The sequence below is a fragment of the Urocampus carinirostris genome, chromosome 20, assembly GCF_059441175.1.
Source record: "Urocampus carinirostris isolate Australia breed hairy pipefish chromosome 20, RoL_Ucar_1.0, whole genome shotgun sequence".
Taxonomy (NCBI): domain Eukaryota; kingdom Metazoa; phylum Chordata; class Actinopteri; order Syngnathiformes; family Syngnathidae; genus Urocampus; species Urocampus carinirostris.
Genome location: NC_142368.1, coordinates 7,730,927 through 7,746,495, shown reverse-complemented (window position 1 = coordinate 7,746,495; position 15,569 = coordinate 7,730,927). Strand labels below are relative to the sequence as shown.

Sequence of the window (15,569 nt, the reverse complement as noted above, 5' to 3'; positions counted from 1 at the left end):
TGTGGCAAAAGGTCACAAAGTTCAAGGGGGCCAAATAGTTTCGCAAGCCAATGTAAAACAGAACAATTGCAGGGGATACAGGTTGTCACATGTCTAACCTCTGATTAAAAAGTCTTATGTTTAAAAAGGAGCCAGTTTCACTCTTCCTTTCGTGTAATGTAATGTTCACAAATGGGAAGTGACACTCCTGAACAGTAGTGAATGATCCTGAATCACTTTAAGGAAAAAATAAAATATTGACTAGCCAGACACGTTGGGTGCTCAGCACCTACAAAGCTCTGAACCTAAAGTCCCCCCTGACTGAATGTATCATCCCTTTCAAAGGCTCGTATGATAGGAAGCACAATAACTTTTCCCAGGGAATCAGTATCAGCGTTGTGCGCCTCAATGGCATTGCTGAAGCAAAATAGCAGCATCAATGAGAACTATTGATGGCTGAGCATCCCGGGGAAAATGAATCATTTCATCCACACGGCTAATCTCGACGCATCGTGGGCACTCAGGTGATGCTGTACAATAACGTTGCCATGGGGACCGGACAGGTGGCCATAACACGCACACAAATACACACAAGAACATCTGTTGTCTTCATTGTTTTCCTCGGCGAATCATGTAAAACACACCTCACCCTAATTATCTTGGCCCCGTCTTGCTGCCCCCCAACTGTGCCTATCTATGCCGATTCTTACTGACATTTCAATGTCATTTTTTTAACAAGTTACTACACAAGTTAAATGGCCAATGGAAGATTGGATTCGGCTGCTTGAAGTGGACGGTGGCTGGTAGCTGCTTTATCCAAATTAGCCGCCAGCAGGCTTTAGAAATCTTACAAAACCAGACCACACAAAAGCAAATGTTTATCGATTTTATTGGTATTTATATGGGGGTACCTTGACACGAAACCTAGTTAAAGAAACTCAAGGAGGCCTAAAGTGGAATTATGTTAATTTTCACCAAAATTAGTTGAGCGGTTTTGGAGCGTATGGGTCATATACAAACACACACAAACAAATCAGGATTTATGAAGTAGTTTAGATTAGATTAGATCAATCCAAAGTATTTTACAGAGTGCAAATTAAAATGCAATTAATAAAAGACCAATTCTACAAAAGCAAAATGCGTCAATTACAACTTTGCACAAAATAAAACTTTGGATTTTCCAACCCATTAATTTCTCTTAATAATCATCAATTAAAAATAATCGTATAATGACTTTAATTCAAAGAAGGAGATACGTTTTAAAAGTTTTTGTAAGTTAAAAAAAGGTTTTAATTGGCATGCTCAAATTCATTAAATATTCAAAGTTGTTCTTATTTGGGTTACTATGATAGTAAATGGTAAAGTAATGGGAGTAGTAAAGCTAGTAAATAAAAACACATTTCTATATTAATCAGTCAAAATATAAATAGATGTTTTTTTTCGAGCGTCACTTCCGTATAGAAAGTAAAGGCCACTAATATTTTGGATGAAAAGCAATAGTCATAGTGTAAAATTTTAAGACGTATCACTTAAATTGATTAATCTTTATTTAAATAATATAAACAATATTGTTATATTCGTAATTTAAAGCTTCAAACCCGTTTTGGAATGTATATGAAGTAGGTTCGACGTGACTAGCACATCCAATATGGAGTCCTTTTTGACGTGAAATTTATTCAATATACAATTAGTCCTGCAATTAATACAAGTTTTGGCGCCAGTGCTTATAAAAATTTATTAAAATCCATAATATATGTTAATTTGAATTTACATCCTTATTGTAAATCTTAAAACCTTAAATGTAAACCTTAAACTGTAGGTTTGATGAAACCGGCACCTCCAAGATGGCGTTCTAACCGACGTATCATTTAGCAGCGCAAGTGTCATTTTTTTTCCGTGTAGTTCTGACGTCAACAGGTGGTTTAGCCAGCGTTACTGATTTGTTTATTCTCTATGCACACAAGTTTGGGTTCGTTTTGTTCATTTTATCCATTTTCATTTATATCAGATTCCTCTATAATAGTTTATTTTATATTTTTCGACGGGCCGACGTCGAATGATGAGGTAAATTTGTTTAGTATATTTGTATATTGTATTGTATTACGTATTCCAGTGAATTCAGTGTCATTTCGTAATGACCACGTGGCTTAATTAAATATATGCCAAGCTATTAATACTTATAAACGAAAGCTTTCAGAATTAACAGTACAAGTATGAGTATTTTAGTTTTAGAAGTTTAAATGGGAAAATATGTCAAGTATAGCTGTTGTGTTTTAATTTTAGCTTCAAACTAGAGGTAATGAGTCTCATAAACTTAAATTGCAAACTTTGCTACACTGAAGCTCAGAATATTAAATAAAATCAAGTCAAGTCAAGTCAAGTCAAGTCCTGTTTATTTGTGAACCTGTTTATTTAATCACAAGGCGTCTCAAGGGGCTGCACAGACCACAGATTATTGCAAACCACAGACTATTATGACACCATCCCCTGTTCTAAAACCGACATGAGGGCAAGGAAAAACTCAAAAACCTCAACATGAGGAAAATGAAGAAACCTTGAGAAGGGACCGCACCTGCAGTGGATGTTGCAATAACAAATAATACACAAATAGTGTCAACATGAAATATAAGTAATTCATAAGTTATGGAATATAAGTGTGTTTTAAGCCTAGCTCTAAACACTTCCACTGAGGTCTCAGGTAGAATCTCAGAGGGCAGAGGATTCCATAACACCGGGGCCTGAATAGGGAACACTCTCGAACCTGCGGATTTCTTCTTGGCTCTTGGGATCACTAGTTAGTAGACCAGCATTTTCAGAGTGAAGGCTTTCCTTATTTTTTTCTTGTTTTTCTACTTCCGTCACAAAGTCTAGCCAAACATCCATCCATTATCTGCACGGCTTATCCTCAGCAGGGTCGCGGGGTGCTGTAGCCCATCCCAGCTATTTTCGGGCAGTGGGCAGGGGACACCCTGAACCGGTTGCCAGCCAGTCACTGAGAATATAGGGACAGACCATTCACTAGGGACAATTTGGACTGGCCAATTAACCTGTCATGTATATTTTTGGAATGTGGGAAGAAACCCACGCAAGCAAGGGGAGAACATGCAAACTCCACACAGGAAGGTTCGATCTCATGACCTTAGAACTGTGCCGCACACGCGCTAACCAAACAAGTGAGGGAAAATAACATTGTGTTTTGGTCACTTCAAGTCGCTGTCGTTTGTGATTTTTTTTGCACTTGTTTTCCTTTTTTTTCCACAACACCATCAATATCTAATGGGCAAATATTACAGAATGTTGCTTTAATCCAACTCTAAAATTCCTATTTTGAATTATTTCTAAAAAATGGGCCAGTCAACACAAATGACTTCGGAGGCGAGACAAGACTTTATCTTGCTATTTCATCTGACAAGGATTATTGATTCATGAATGGTTGTCAAGGTCTGATGTGCCCTTGAACGCCCTTCTGCAATTTGCATCTTTTCTCAAGACCATTTTATCTGCAAAAAAAAAAGACAGCGATAGTGATAGTCTGAATCTGTGGTACGCTATAATATTTATATATTTTGCTGAAGGGTTCGTTAGAAGTTATTTTCTACATCACTGAAATAAATATTGATGGAATGAGACCTCTGTTTGCTGATTTTACTATATCTTTAGAATTTTTTCAATTGAAATTACACTTATAAGAAAATTAGCTAAAAAATCTAACGTGGAAGTTGGCAATATATGTATATTTTTTAATTCTAAAATTATGTATCCTCTTCCCCTGGGCCATCACCACCCTAACCAAGCACACAAAAAACTGTATATTTTGCCTAATGTGTAGAAAAATATGAGCACTACTCACGAACGCGATAGGTTCCGGACGATTGTTCGTAAGTTGAATTTGTTTATAAGTTGCTTCAGTGCTATATTTTGTATGTCCAAGGTTTATATAAGTAGGTTTAAGGCTTGTATAAGTAAGCTGTATTGTTCTGTACTAAAAAAAAACATTTCATAAAATAATATACTCTATAAAGATAGAGTTAAGTTTAAAATACCGTAAATTCCGGACTATAGAGCGCACCTGATTATAAGCCGCACCTGCCACATTTTAAGGGAATAAACGTTTTTGTACTTCCACAAGCCGCACCTTTACATAAGCCGCATGCGCCCACATTAAAACATGTAAAACAATCACAAAATTGATTCAAACCCGACTTTGAGTCCCGCGATTGCAACTGAATCTAAAGTACACAGTGCAAAATCCACAGGCGGCAAAGTGAACGGAAAATTATAACGGTACTTAAGGTTTGATGCAGACCTGCAGAGTCTGGGTACCGTTGATAATAATCCAAGGAAAAAGAATGTATATTTCCAAAGGTAAGGGTGGAAAAAATATATATCCACTATTGTCCGCTGCATCCACAAACACGTCTCACCTTTACTCCACTTCCCATCAGCCTCCGTGGTTTTCGCCCCTTCTTTTTGATTCGTCCGTGGAAAACATAACAGAATAAGTCTCTAAAATAAATACATTACAAAAATATACAGTTGCATCACATATTATACATGGTTACACATATTTACAAAGAAAGACGGTACACAGAGAGAGTTTTCAAAGCTTTAATAATAAAATTATAACTTTCATTCCAAACCGTGCCTGTGAAGGGTAGCAAAACGCTACTAGGAACACGCTCGCAACACAGGTAACAGATCTGTTAAAAAAAATATACAGTACTTGTAGAAATTCCGGCAAACCGTTCTCATCTTCCTCATCATCTAAGTCGTCCTCCCCAGTGTGGGAAAGAGGCTTTATCATTTAGACGTCGTCCCACGCACCCTTATTCAAAAACACGCTAGCAATACACTCGCAAACTAAGGTCTACGTGCAGGAACTCTGTTTTCTTCTTAATCGGACTGCTTGATTGATTTTAGCTTGTAAGCTGCGTCATGTGCCTTTCTTATTGCAATTTACATGGTGAGGATATGTCTACGCTAATTTGAATTGTGCACAAGCTAAGAAGTTGCAGTCTTCCTCGGTGCATGTGTTCCACCGGTCTGAATCTTACCTTTTGTACTCAAGCGCCGCTGGCGGCTGTTAGAAAAATTACATCAATTGGCCGCGTCACTGAATAAGCCGCAGGGTTGAACGTTTGGGGAAAAAAGTAGTGGCTTATAGTCCGGAATTTACGGTACTTTTGGAAGATGAGCTTTAGGGGTTAGGCGACTTCCTCCTCCGTAATAAAAAGTGGCTGAAAAAAAGCGATCAAACCATTTTCTCAACCGCATCAAGCTTTCTTATTCCACTTTTGCCTCTTCTTTACACCAACCATATTGAATGGATGCCCGAGATCTTAAACAATAAAAATGTCAAAGTTCTTAGCGTGCTGAAGATACAGTATAGAATGGACAATCTGAACATCCAACGCCAAGTTTTGCTCACACTTTAAGCTTGGAAAACCGATAGAAAATTATTAAAGTTTACTGTCAGGTAAACAAAATAAAATGGAGTTTTTATTAATAGATTTTAAAGAATATTGCGTTCTTATTTCAATTTTATGACACACTATTTTGAAAATAAATAGCCACGTTTCATAATTGCCTGTTAATTAGAACGTTGTTTATTTATTTAAATCATTTTTACTTTCGTTTTTGCACAAGTCTCAAAGTGCTGAACAGACCACAGTGTAGTATTTCACCATCCCCTGATTTAAAACTTACATGAGGGCAAGAAGTTAAAGACACATAACTCCAAACCCTTTTGAAGTATTTTGGACCTAATAGCAGAGCTTTATTTTAGAATTTTGTTCAAAATGTGTGTTTTGTTTTTTTGTCCTTTTTATGAAGTCCCGATTTCAAATAATTCCTCCATGAGATTGACCATGTTCTCTGTGGGTGTTTTCTAAAAAGATGACCAGCATCAAAAGTAAAAGTTTTTTTTTCCATGTAGTTTCCGTGGTGACTCAGGGAACTTGTTGGACGTCAAACTTTAAACACACACATTAGGCATTGCAATAAAAGAAAAGCAGAAATAAAAATGACATTTTACTAATAGGTTCTTTATTTTACCTTTAAAAAAACTCCATAATCTTTTCTTGTACCATCATCGCCCCTTTAATTGCAAAAATAGATTCACTATTCTAAAATGAATATATATTTTCAACTGTTTTACTTTGATTCTTCTGTGCATCTCAGTTTAAAAATATTATGCAATCCGTTATCCCTAGTCGCATATTGCTGTGAGCGAGGATCGGCTCTTTATTGCAGTTCAGTCCACTAAAAAGTGAATGAAGAGCACACGTGTGGCCTCAATCCATTATCTACAATTGCATATTTCTGTAAGCAGAGCTGGCAGAAGGCACTTTTGTCGAGTCTGGTGCAACCCCTGACCCCCATTTTTTTCTGCCTAAAATCAAGTGCAATTGTCTGGCTGCGATCAATTATCCCATCTCCCATAATGCTGCAGGTGGAGATCCAGGAGGCACTTTTGTTGGGAGATGAGCCGTTCTGTCCCGCCTTAGTATTAAATGTACATTTGTTGCCGCAAGCCATTATCCCTAGTCGACTATTTTTGTTTGAGGGTACCGAGAGCTCTTTTTTTCCCCCCCATTCTTCCAGCTCAAAATTCACTGCAGCCATGTGGCTGCAATCCATTATCCCCGGTTGACAATTGCTTCAAGCAGGGGCCAACATTGTGCTACTCCAGGGATATTTTAATGTATTGAGGAAGTTCTGGTCCCCATTAACCATGACAAACGAGGGATGACAATATGTATTTTCTCAAAAGAACTCAAGGCGCACAGCTGCTGGTTGGTTAGCTCGCAGCCCCACGGTGTGGAGGTCCAGGGTTCAATTCCAGCTAACGCAGCCTCCCCATACTGATTTTGCATGTTCTACCCGTGCCTGCGTGGGGGTCCTTCGGGAACTTCGGTTTCCCCCCACATTCCAAGTAAATACCTGCCAGGTTAATTGGCCGGGCCAAATTGTCCCTAGGTATGAATGAGCGAATCGATAATTGTCTGTCTCTGTGTGATGGATGAATGGAAGAACTTGATCTTTTCTGAAACCATCACCACTTTTTATTGGGAAAATAATTAAAATAACTATTTTCAATAATTTTATTTACTTCCTTTTTAAAGGCCTTCAGTGTTATTTTTTTATCCCATCAACACCCCTTTTTATTGTGTCCTTATTTATATATATAATATATATAATTTTTTTTAATCCAACTCTCTTTGAAACCACAGATGTGTCTTGGTAGAGGTCCACGCTCTACCGGTTACCACCCAACCGGACCGTTTCACCACCAAGCCGGGAGAACACTAATGAGGTCCATATGCAGCGGTGCCGGTAAGTGAGGCGCTCTCGGTTTCATACTCGGTCTTGGTTGACAGCGTCGGCATTATTTGGGGCACTAATCCACTGCACATTGTGGCGGGCATTCCAAAATCTCATTTGCAATCCCATCTGGGGGTCTCGATATTACCGCTGCACCTGTTGATTGTCAACGCCGCTCTCTTCAGGCAGCCACCTGATCTCTCTCACATGCACTCACACATAGGCGCTCTCTCTGATTCTTTGCATTGTTTCCATAGCAACCATCCACTTCTCTTCTGCTGTCTCTCTGCAGACGGAGAACAGCTAATTTATCAAAATGAGGCTCTTTGATGATGAGGGAAGCTAAGTTTTCAAGATTTACATAATAAGGGGAGATCAGCTGCCTCCTCTTGCTGATTATTACTTTTTGATGAATCGCGGTCCTCTTGCGTCCCCTCAGCTGTGGCAGGCTTTTGTGGCCGAAAAGAGACGATGAGGAGTTGGGGAAATTGGTGCTTTTCAGGTGAACATACTTGTGTAAATGTTATTTCAGCTTGTTGTTTTTTTTTTACAAATTAGCAATGGATGAATATTATGTCTTTCAATCGGTCAGTCACAAAAAAATATTAGAAAGAAAACAGAATAATCATCAAAACAAAGCAAAAATCACATTTATTTAAAGATCCATGTTTTTCATTCACACATGAATGATAACCAATTCGTAATACAAACAAATATTCAAACGGCCAAAAATTGGGGAATGTAGTGATCCTATGAGAAATTATCATTTATAAGAAATCTTGACCTTCGGAAAAAGCAAGAGCAAAGAGCAAATACTCCTCAAGAACTTGGAATAACTTCGACAACATTATAAATTCATTGATCTTTAGGTTTTCTTCTGAATTTTGTTCCCGAATATGTTGCTTCCCTTAAAGGTCTCCAACTGTATATAAAAAAGTAAATGCCTATAGTCAGTGTCTGAAATAATGTCTGCCGGGGCGCCCGGGGCGTGCATCTTTTACGTCGGACGTACAACTTACAAAACGTCTGTGCCGGGTGGCCGACAACTTATTATTATTATTTTTTTTTTTTCAAAATCAAACTTTTGCTTTATTTCGATTTCGAAATATTCGTTTGGTTTGGAAATTTCGGAATTTCGGTTCGTTTGGTTGTTTGCATACTCGGCAGCCAATCAGAAGTCCCATCGAATAACTTCGTGCTTCCGGACTCTCTTGAGCTTTATAACAACAACATATTAAATATATTTTGATTTAACGAAATATTTTGACAACAGTGTACGATGAAATTAAAGTTTAGTTGTAGTCATTAGAAATGTAATTATATAATAACAAAATTCTTGCTGTTTGTAATCTTTATTTTATGAGTCAATCAAAAACGGGATGAAATGTCTAAAAGGGACAGTGTATTAATTAGCGACTAATAGCGGTAAACAAAGAGCTACATCAAAAATAATACTGTTCCAAAAATACGTGCATTTTTTTTCCACATAGGGCAATAATATTTGCATTTATTTTTCATAACCGTAGCCTCATCTAGAGGGAGCTGTCACATATATCCACCATCTTGCTGCTATGGATACCCAAAAGCTTCAAAAAGTCTGGGCGAAAAAGAAAGATGGTGCACGGTCACTTGGATTTCATTCGCTCTCTTTGATAATGAAGCGTAAACAAATATCAGACAATAACTGATTCTCAATTTCAAATCCGTCTTGTTCTTACCTTTAAAACACACCTTTATTCTATAGCATATGAATAATCTTTATTCTATGTTGACAATATCTGTGTATTATTTGTAATTGAAACATCTGTTGCAGCCTGGTCATCCTGTAAGGGGGATTGCCTCATGCGGTCCCTTCTCAAGGTTTCTTTGTTTTCGTCATGTTGAGTTTTTTGAGTTTCTCCTTGACCTCATAGGTTTTACATCAGGAGATGGTGTCATAATAGTCTTTAGTTTGTGATAATCTGTGGTCTATGCAGCCGTTTGAGACTGCTTGTGACTAAGGCATCACAAATAAACATGATTTGACTTTAATCATTTGTTTCTGACACAAAAGGACTGACGCTTTGGTCGATATGGCACTCGTCCGGCCATGTTTTTCCATTAAAAAAAAAATCCATTTCTGATGTGGCCGCATTGTGTGTAATCACGCTTGATTACAAGAGAAAAGTCCCCATGTGTCGGAATCTGATTGTTCATGCTAGCTTTTCTGACCTGTGTTAAATATCGCAGTGAAAATCTTTCTCGCTCACCAGGTGCAAGTCGCACGTCCTGCGTACGTTTTTTTGAGCGTGCATGCGTGGCGGTCGTTGCTAGGTGAGAATTTAATCGCACTCGGACAGACGTGCACCGTATTGATTTGCGGCTGTTTTGCTGGCCGGGCTCTGAGGGACGAGAAGCCCTCGATCAAAGCCGAGAGATTTTTTTTTCCTGTCGGTGAAATGCACAGAGGACAAGTGTGAAGTTTTCATAATATATATATATATATATATATATATATATATATATATATATGCACTTTGCAAAGGTGAATTTGCTTGTTGAACCAGGAGTCTTGGTAGGACAGAATACAAAGCTGCGATATAGTTTAAGAAGATTCAACCCAAATACCGAGGGAGCCATATTGTTTGTGGTAGTATTTTCCAAACTAATTTCACTGTCTCATTAATAGGTTTAGTACCAGTGCTTGAAATCCTCAAATGCCTGAATTTCATTGTTGTCTTTTCAAGGATTAAAAAGGTGCTTGCATTTGGGTGAGGTGCTTGCAATTTTTGTCATGTTTCTCAACAAGTCTGCTTAAAAATGAAGCAGAAAGTGTTCTTTGGTCGCTTCCATGACATTTCTTTTTCACTCGTGATTTTTTGCAGGTGGCATTAGTTTGTACGGCATTATATGAAGCTACGTGTTGCACCCAAGTGGGCAGGTGCAAGCTACACCTAAACAGTGCACCATGAATTGTCTACGAGTGCAAAGATGTATCAATTATGGACACATTATAGGCCATGCAAAAAATGAGGTAGGATTTTTCTAGTAGATATTGAACAGGGAATAACTTCCTGCTACTGAAAATGTAAGCTACATATTGCTATCATTTTCACCCAACATCTGCATGGGGGAGATTTGTCTTGAAAACAAATATATCCACCATTTACTTAAGATCTAAAAGTTGTATCTCTTGAGAAATGCACACTCAGGATTAACCCTCGGGAGGTATTTTTACATATTTTCTTTTATCATGAAGGTAACTAATCCAGGAAAAAAACACTCTACGTAGGGCATTTAGAAACATATATGTTAAGGTCCCTCTAAACATTTTAAGTAGTTAGAAGTAAAAAAAAAAAAATCAAACACCGCAAATGCGTGGACATCCTATGGTCAAAATACCTCGTGTTAATTGAGTCATTTTGAATCCCAAGGGTTAAAAACCACATGTAAATCACAGATATATTAGTGGCTCTGCAAAAGGGACCTAGTCATCTTTTTTTAAAAAGGAAAAACTTTTAAACTGTCTTTACTTGTATCTATTATCACTATGCCTATACTTGCCGTACGGAGCTGCCTACACACTTCAATCACTGGATACAGGAAGCAAGACTAGGAATCGGGGGGCTTCCTCGTTATTCACCCTGGTCATCCTGGAAGGGGGATTACCACTTGTGAGGCCCCTTCTCAAGGTTTCCTTTTTCCTCACGCTGAGGTTTTGAGTTTTTCTTTGCCCGCATGTTGGTTTAAGATCAGGTTGTGTGATGGATTTAAACTGTAAATAAGTTATCTACTGTTGCTTATTTTCTTTGCCAACTGTGTGCCATTCTTGCTTGTGTTGGTAGAAGGAGGAAACCGTATGTTCACTAAACAGCCGACACCTAGCTGCGGCCAGATAAGGGACACTCAGATCCTCTCTGACCGCAGGCACGCCTAGTTACCATAACTATAGAATATGCTTACAATAACATGTTTTGGTGTAAACAGGTCTTAACTGTTTATTTTGTCACTGCCCCTCCCTTTAGCAGAAGAGACCTTATGCAAACTAGGGCGTTCCGAACACAATAAAATAGCAAGGACAAGGAGACTTTTTCAGAGTGTCTAGTAGACTGTAATAGGCAGCCTATGGTCATCTCTCCTTGCAAGTAAGAAAGTCATATTCACGTCTCTGTGTCTTCTTTGAGTGCAGGTTTTTATTACAAGGGTTGGGGTTAACCTAACATAATGGTGTAATTGTAATCCCGTGCAGTCCTTTGAGACATTTTTGTCATTAAGGGCTATATAAATCAATGTGACTTGACTTGACATGTGGACAGATGTCTGATCAAAGCCATGTAATGGTGATTTATCACACTGAAATCATTCCCAGAGGCTCAAGAGGCTACTTATTAATTAGGTACGCCACACACTTTATAATAGCTTAAAAAAAAATGTTATCATGTTTATGCACTCATGGCACTGCTTCTGAATGAGTTAAAAAAAAAAACAGATCCAAAAACTTAATAGATAATGAAAAACTACTAAGGATGATAGGTTGTGTTTTCATTAAAAACAAACGTTCTCTCTTTTTTTTTTTTCAACCTATGGTACAAAAGTGAAGCACTTCCTCATTACTTGTTTGCCGGGTAACTTCTAATAAACCTCCCTCGGCTGCCTTCAAACAAACGCTCCCTAAAAAAACGAGCGCACCTCTGCAAATGATGCGTGCCGTGTTTGAAGCCGTTTCTAATATTCCACTTAACGTTAATCGGCAGGGGGGTGCCAAGCGCAAAACCCAAACAGGGAAAAGATAAGAAGAGGCCAACGTGGAAACGTTTCAAAGAAAAAAAAAAATCACGAGCGAGTGACCAGAGCTCATCTCGGCTATTTAATGTCTTCACTGATGGCCTGCTATAGGCTCATTAACCCCGCCTCTCCGGGGTGGCGAAACCCAAAACCCGAAACCCGGCCATATTCGGATCACGTGCGTACGAAGCCGGCCGGCCACACGCATTTCAAGCCCGCAAACAAATATGCTCATTAACAAGCCAATGGAGTGGGCAAGTGCTCACATATAATATATATCTTCATTAAATAAGCAGCCGATGGATCATTACGCTAAGTATGCGCTCTGTCAAGCTTGAACGTTGAACAACAACGAGCCCCGCGCGAGGCAGTGCCACGAAAAGTTCACATTTATGTGATTAAGTAGTCAGGAATGCATTTTTAATCGTAAACAAAATTAATTACGCGGTCTTAAAGCGGCTGAGTTCAAAGCAAAGAAAATTGGGTGGAATTGCGAGGCTTTGAAAGGCCAATTCCGGGTTATTTGAGATCGAACGATAGTCCGATTTTATGATACTGTTCCTATATTAACTTTATCATTTTGAGGATATTTTGTCCAGTTTGGCGATACAAAAAACTAGCTTGCTGTTTATAAAAGGAAGAATTTCTTTGTGAAAATGATAATAATAATAATAACAATATAACATAATTGTGTGAATTGTCTCACTTCATTTTGTTGAGCTTGGCAATTTTTATCAAACTGATCTTTTCCTGTATTTTTAAAAAAATATTTGCCCGATATTGTGTTATGCTTGCTGATAAAAGCAAAAAGAATGTAGTCCCTTTGTTCTGTGTACAAAAAGAACATTAATATGAGAGAATTTATTTTTTTAACTGGACATATTCATAACTGTATTTTTAAAATGATTAACTTATCATTATACAATGCTCAGCTTAACGATACAAAAAAGCAATTGCTGTAGCCCCCAAGGCAAAAACATTGTAACATGGACACGAAGTTTGTGATTATCAAGAAATAAGAAGGCACACAAATTGCCTTCCTTGCTATTTTTCATGGCTTTAATAAATTAGCGATCAGGACAATTTTTGAAATAAGGCCATTAAAGCAAAGACATCTTCTAAGGGCATGACAATATTTGCCCCTTGCATCCACCGGCTACTCCATTTGATCAGCTCGAGTCACATCACACCAAAGGAAAATAAAATCAAATTTTCCCATTACAAGTCTAGTTATAATTGTATTTATTCATATGCAGATAAATTACTGATAAGTAATACTAACTGTATACTGATTTTTTTAATTCATTGTTTTGTTTTTTTGGACTTAATTACTATGTTATTAGCCCACATTTTATGGCCTTTTCACTTTGTGACCCCCACCTCGAAACGGATGAATGTCGTATCCAGGTTGTACTGTAATTTCATATTATTTGTTCGGATAAAATATTTTTTGAGTATATTTTATTTTTTAGTATATTAAAAAGAGTTTTTTGCTGCCCTGCTTTGTCTAATTTCAACGGAAACCTCACTGAAAAGTGAGCCAACCGACTGTCTCAAGGTCAGAAACGGAATCTATTTTCATTTTTGTTGGTTTGATAGATGATGGCTAACCTCATATCGCAGGTGTTAAGTTGCTGTTTATATCAATTTACAGGTTTTTCTTTTGCCATTGGTCTTTTTCACCTCAGCCAAACTGATTTGTTTACGGCTCATTGCTCATATAAATTGATGAATGGGCTTCGGATGGCAAAATCCTCTGACTTGGAAGCGGTTCTTTATACAGATGAATCGGTACAGGTGCTTTTTTGCCATCCCACCGCTCACAATTTCATCACATTCAAAGCATACGTCAGAAGGCGGGTAAAAAGACACTTTTGAGCAGGATTGGGAAAAGCCATTGAACACGTTGTGGTACACAAGTATAATAGAAAACCCCGCTTGTCCTTTCGAGCGCATTGAACATTGTACAATTCACAAGTGGCTAATTTGTGCTAGCATTAATAGTCAGTTACCTCTGTCATGTTGCTACACACTATCAGCGATATATACAGTAGCTCATAAATGTTGATGTCCGGTCGCGGTTTTATGTTTGGGTCGTGGGTAGATTTATAACCTTTGGCACTTAGGGCGAGCGATCAATCCCGCACACCTGAGTGGAGTTGAAAGGTTAGAAAAGGTTAGCCTCCGTGGTTTATGTTCAAAGCCCTGGAGTCATTTAAAATTGTGTCGCATTGTGATTACTAATGAGGGCGGTGGTACTTTGAAATTTTAAAATGATACCTGTGAGCAATTTAAAAACTAGAACCGAATGAAGGAAATCTTCTGTAAATGAACTAAGCATATTTCAATTTCAATGAAACTTGATATCTTCATAAAACGACCAAAAATCTGACATTTTAGGGGATAGTTAAAGAGTGATTTCAAGGTAAATGAAAACAAAATATGAACATGGTACTTAAAATATGCACCGACATTCTTATTAATAATGGAATTGGAATTGTTTTAAAATTCCCCTTTTAACAGTACCGGTTTTTAGTACTGTCTTATATAGGAAGTTTGAGAGGAAAGTGTCCAAGTCCCTTTTTGAAGAAAAAAAGGCACTGGAGATTTAATGTTTTGTGATGATTGTAACACGTGAATTAGACCTTTAACGAAGGACCAGTGACTGAAATAACGTTTGCCCGGACGCCCGGGGGGTGCATCTCTTACGTCGGGCGTACAACTTACAAAACGTCTCCGCCCGGGTGGCCGACAACTTTTTCAAGGAAAAAAAAACAAAAACAAAAAAACTTTTCATATCATTTTCCAAAGAAGACGCACAGATAACACAAGAAAATTGAATAAGTGGTTAGGAGTTTAGCCAAAACCTCAGCCCCAGAAGAAAAATTCAAAGGAAGCTAACAAAATGTATGACATTACAAAACGTAAACGTACATTAAAAGCATTGTGGAAAGAGGAGTTCGCGTGGCTTGTAGCAGACGACGCAACACAAACATTACATGAATGAAGATGAGTAAATACAGGTACATACCGATGGCAGATGGAAAATAGCAATGTCATATAAATGCAATGAATGTTATTACTAGATTTATAATGAACTTTATTTTAAAGTGTTGTTCTGTTATATATTCTGATTATCAATCCTTAATGGTTAGCAACAATGTTTTTTTGCGATTACTGTAGTCGTCTTATTGTGTTCCAAGTTGTGAAAAATGGGGCAGGCAACTTTATGGCTGTGCAGGCAACTTTTCAGAGTTGTTTGCCCTGGTGTCCGGGAACATTTTGTCATGAGTTTCAGACACTGCGAACGACTATTATTATATTTGAGTAATCTGTTGATTATTTTTGCGGACTATTTGTAAAAAAGGAAACCCTTTATTGTAAAACAGAACCTTATTTCAAATCAACATTGGAAAAAAAATATCAGTTTCCCTGATAAAATTTGACAAAATCGCCAAAAATTTGGAGCATCGCTTTCCAACATAAAAGAAAATGGTTCTCTT

The 15,569-nt window shown here is 37.8% G+C and overlaps 1 long non-coding RNA gene across 3 annotated transcripts in view; it reads left to right on the top strand.

Annotated features, from left to right (window-relative positions):
• The first annotated feature begins 1,899 nt into the window (after positions 1-1,899).
• The window catches only part of LOC148346132 (uncharacterized), a 95,740-nt gene continuing 82,070 nt past the window's right edge, over positions 1,900-15,569 (top strand). For all 3 annotated transcript variants that reach the window (XR_015848240.1, XR_015848239.1, XR_015848241.1), the window contains exons 1-2: positions 1,900-2,043; positions 7,212-7,314. This is a non-coding gene — a long non-coding RNA (uncharacterized LOC148346132). The remainder of the gene's footprint in view (positions 2,044-7,211; positions 7,315-15,569) is intronic.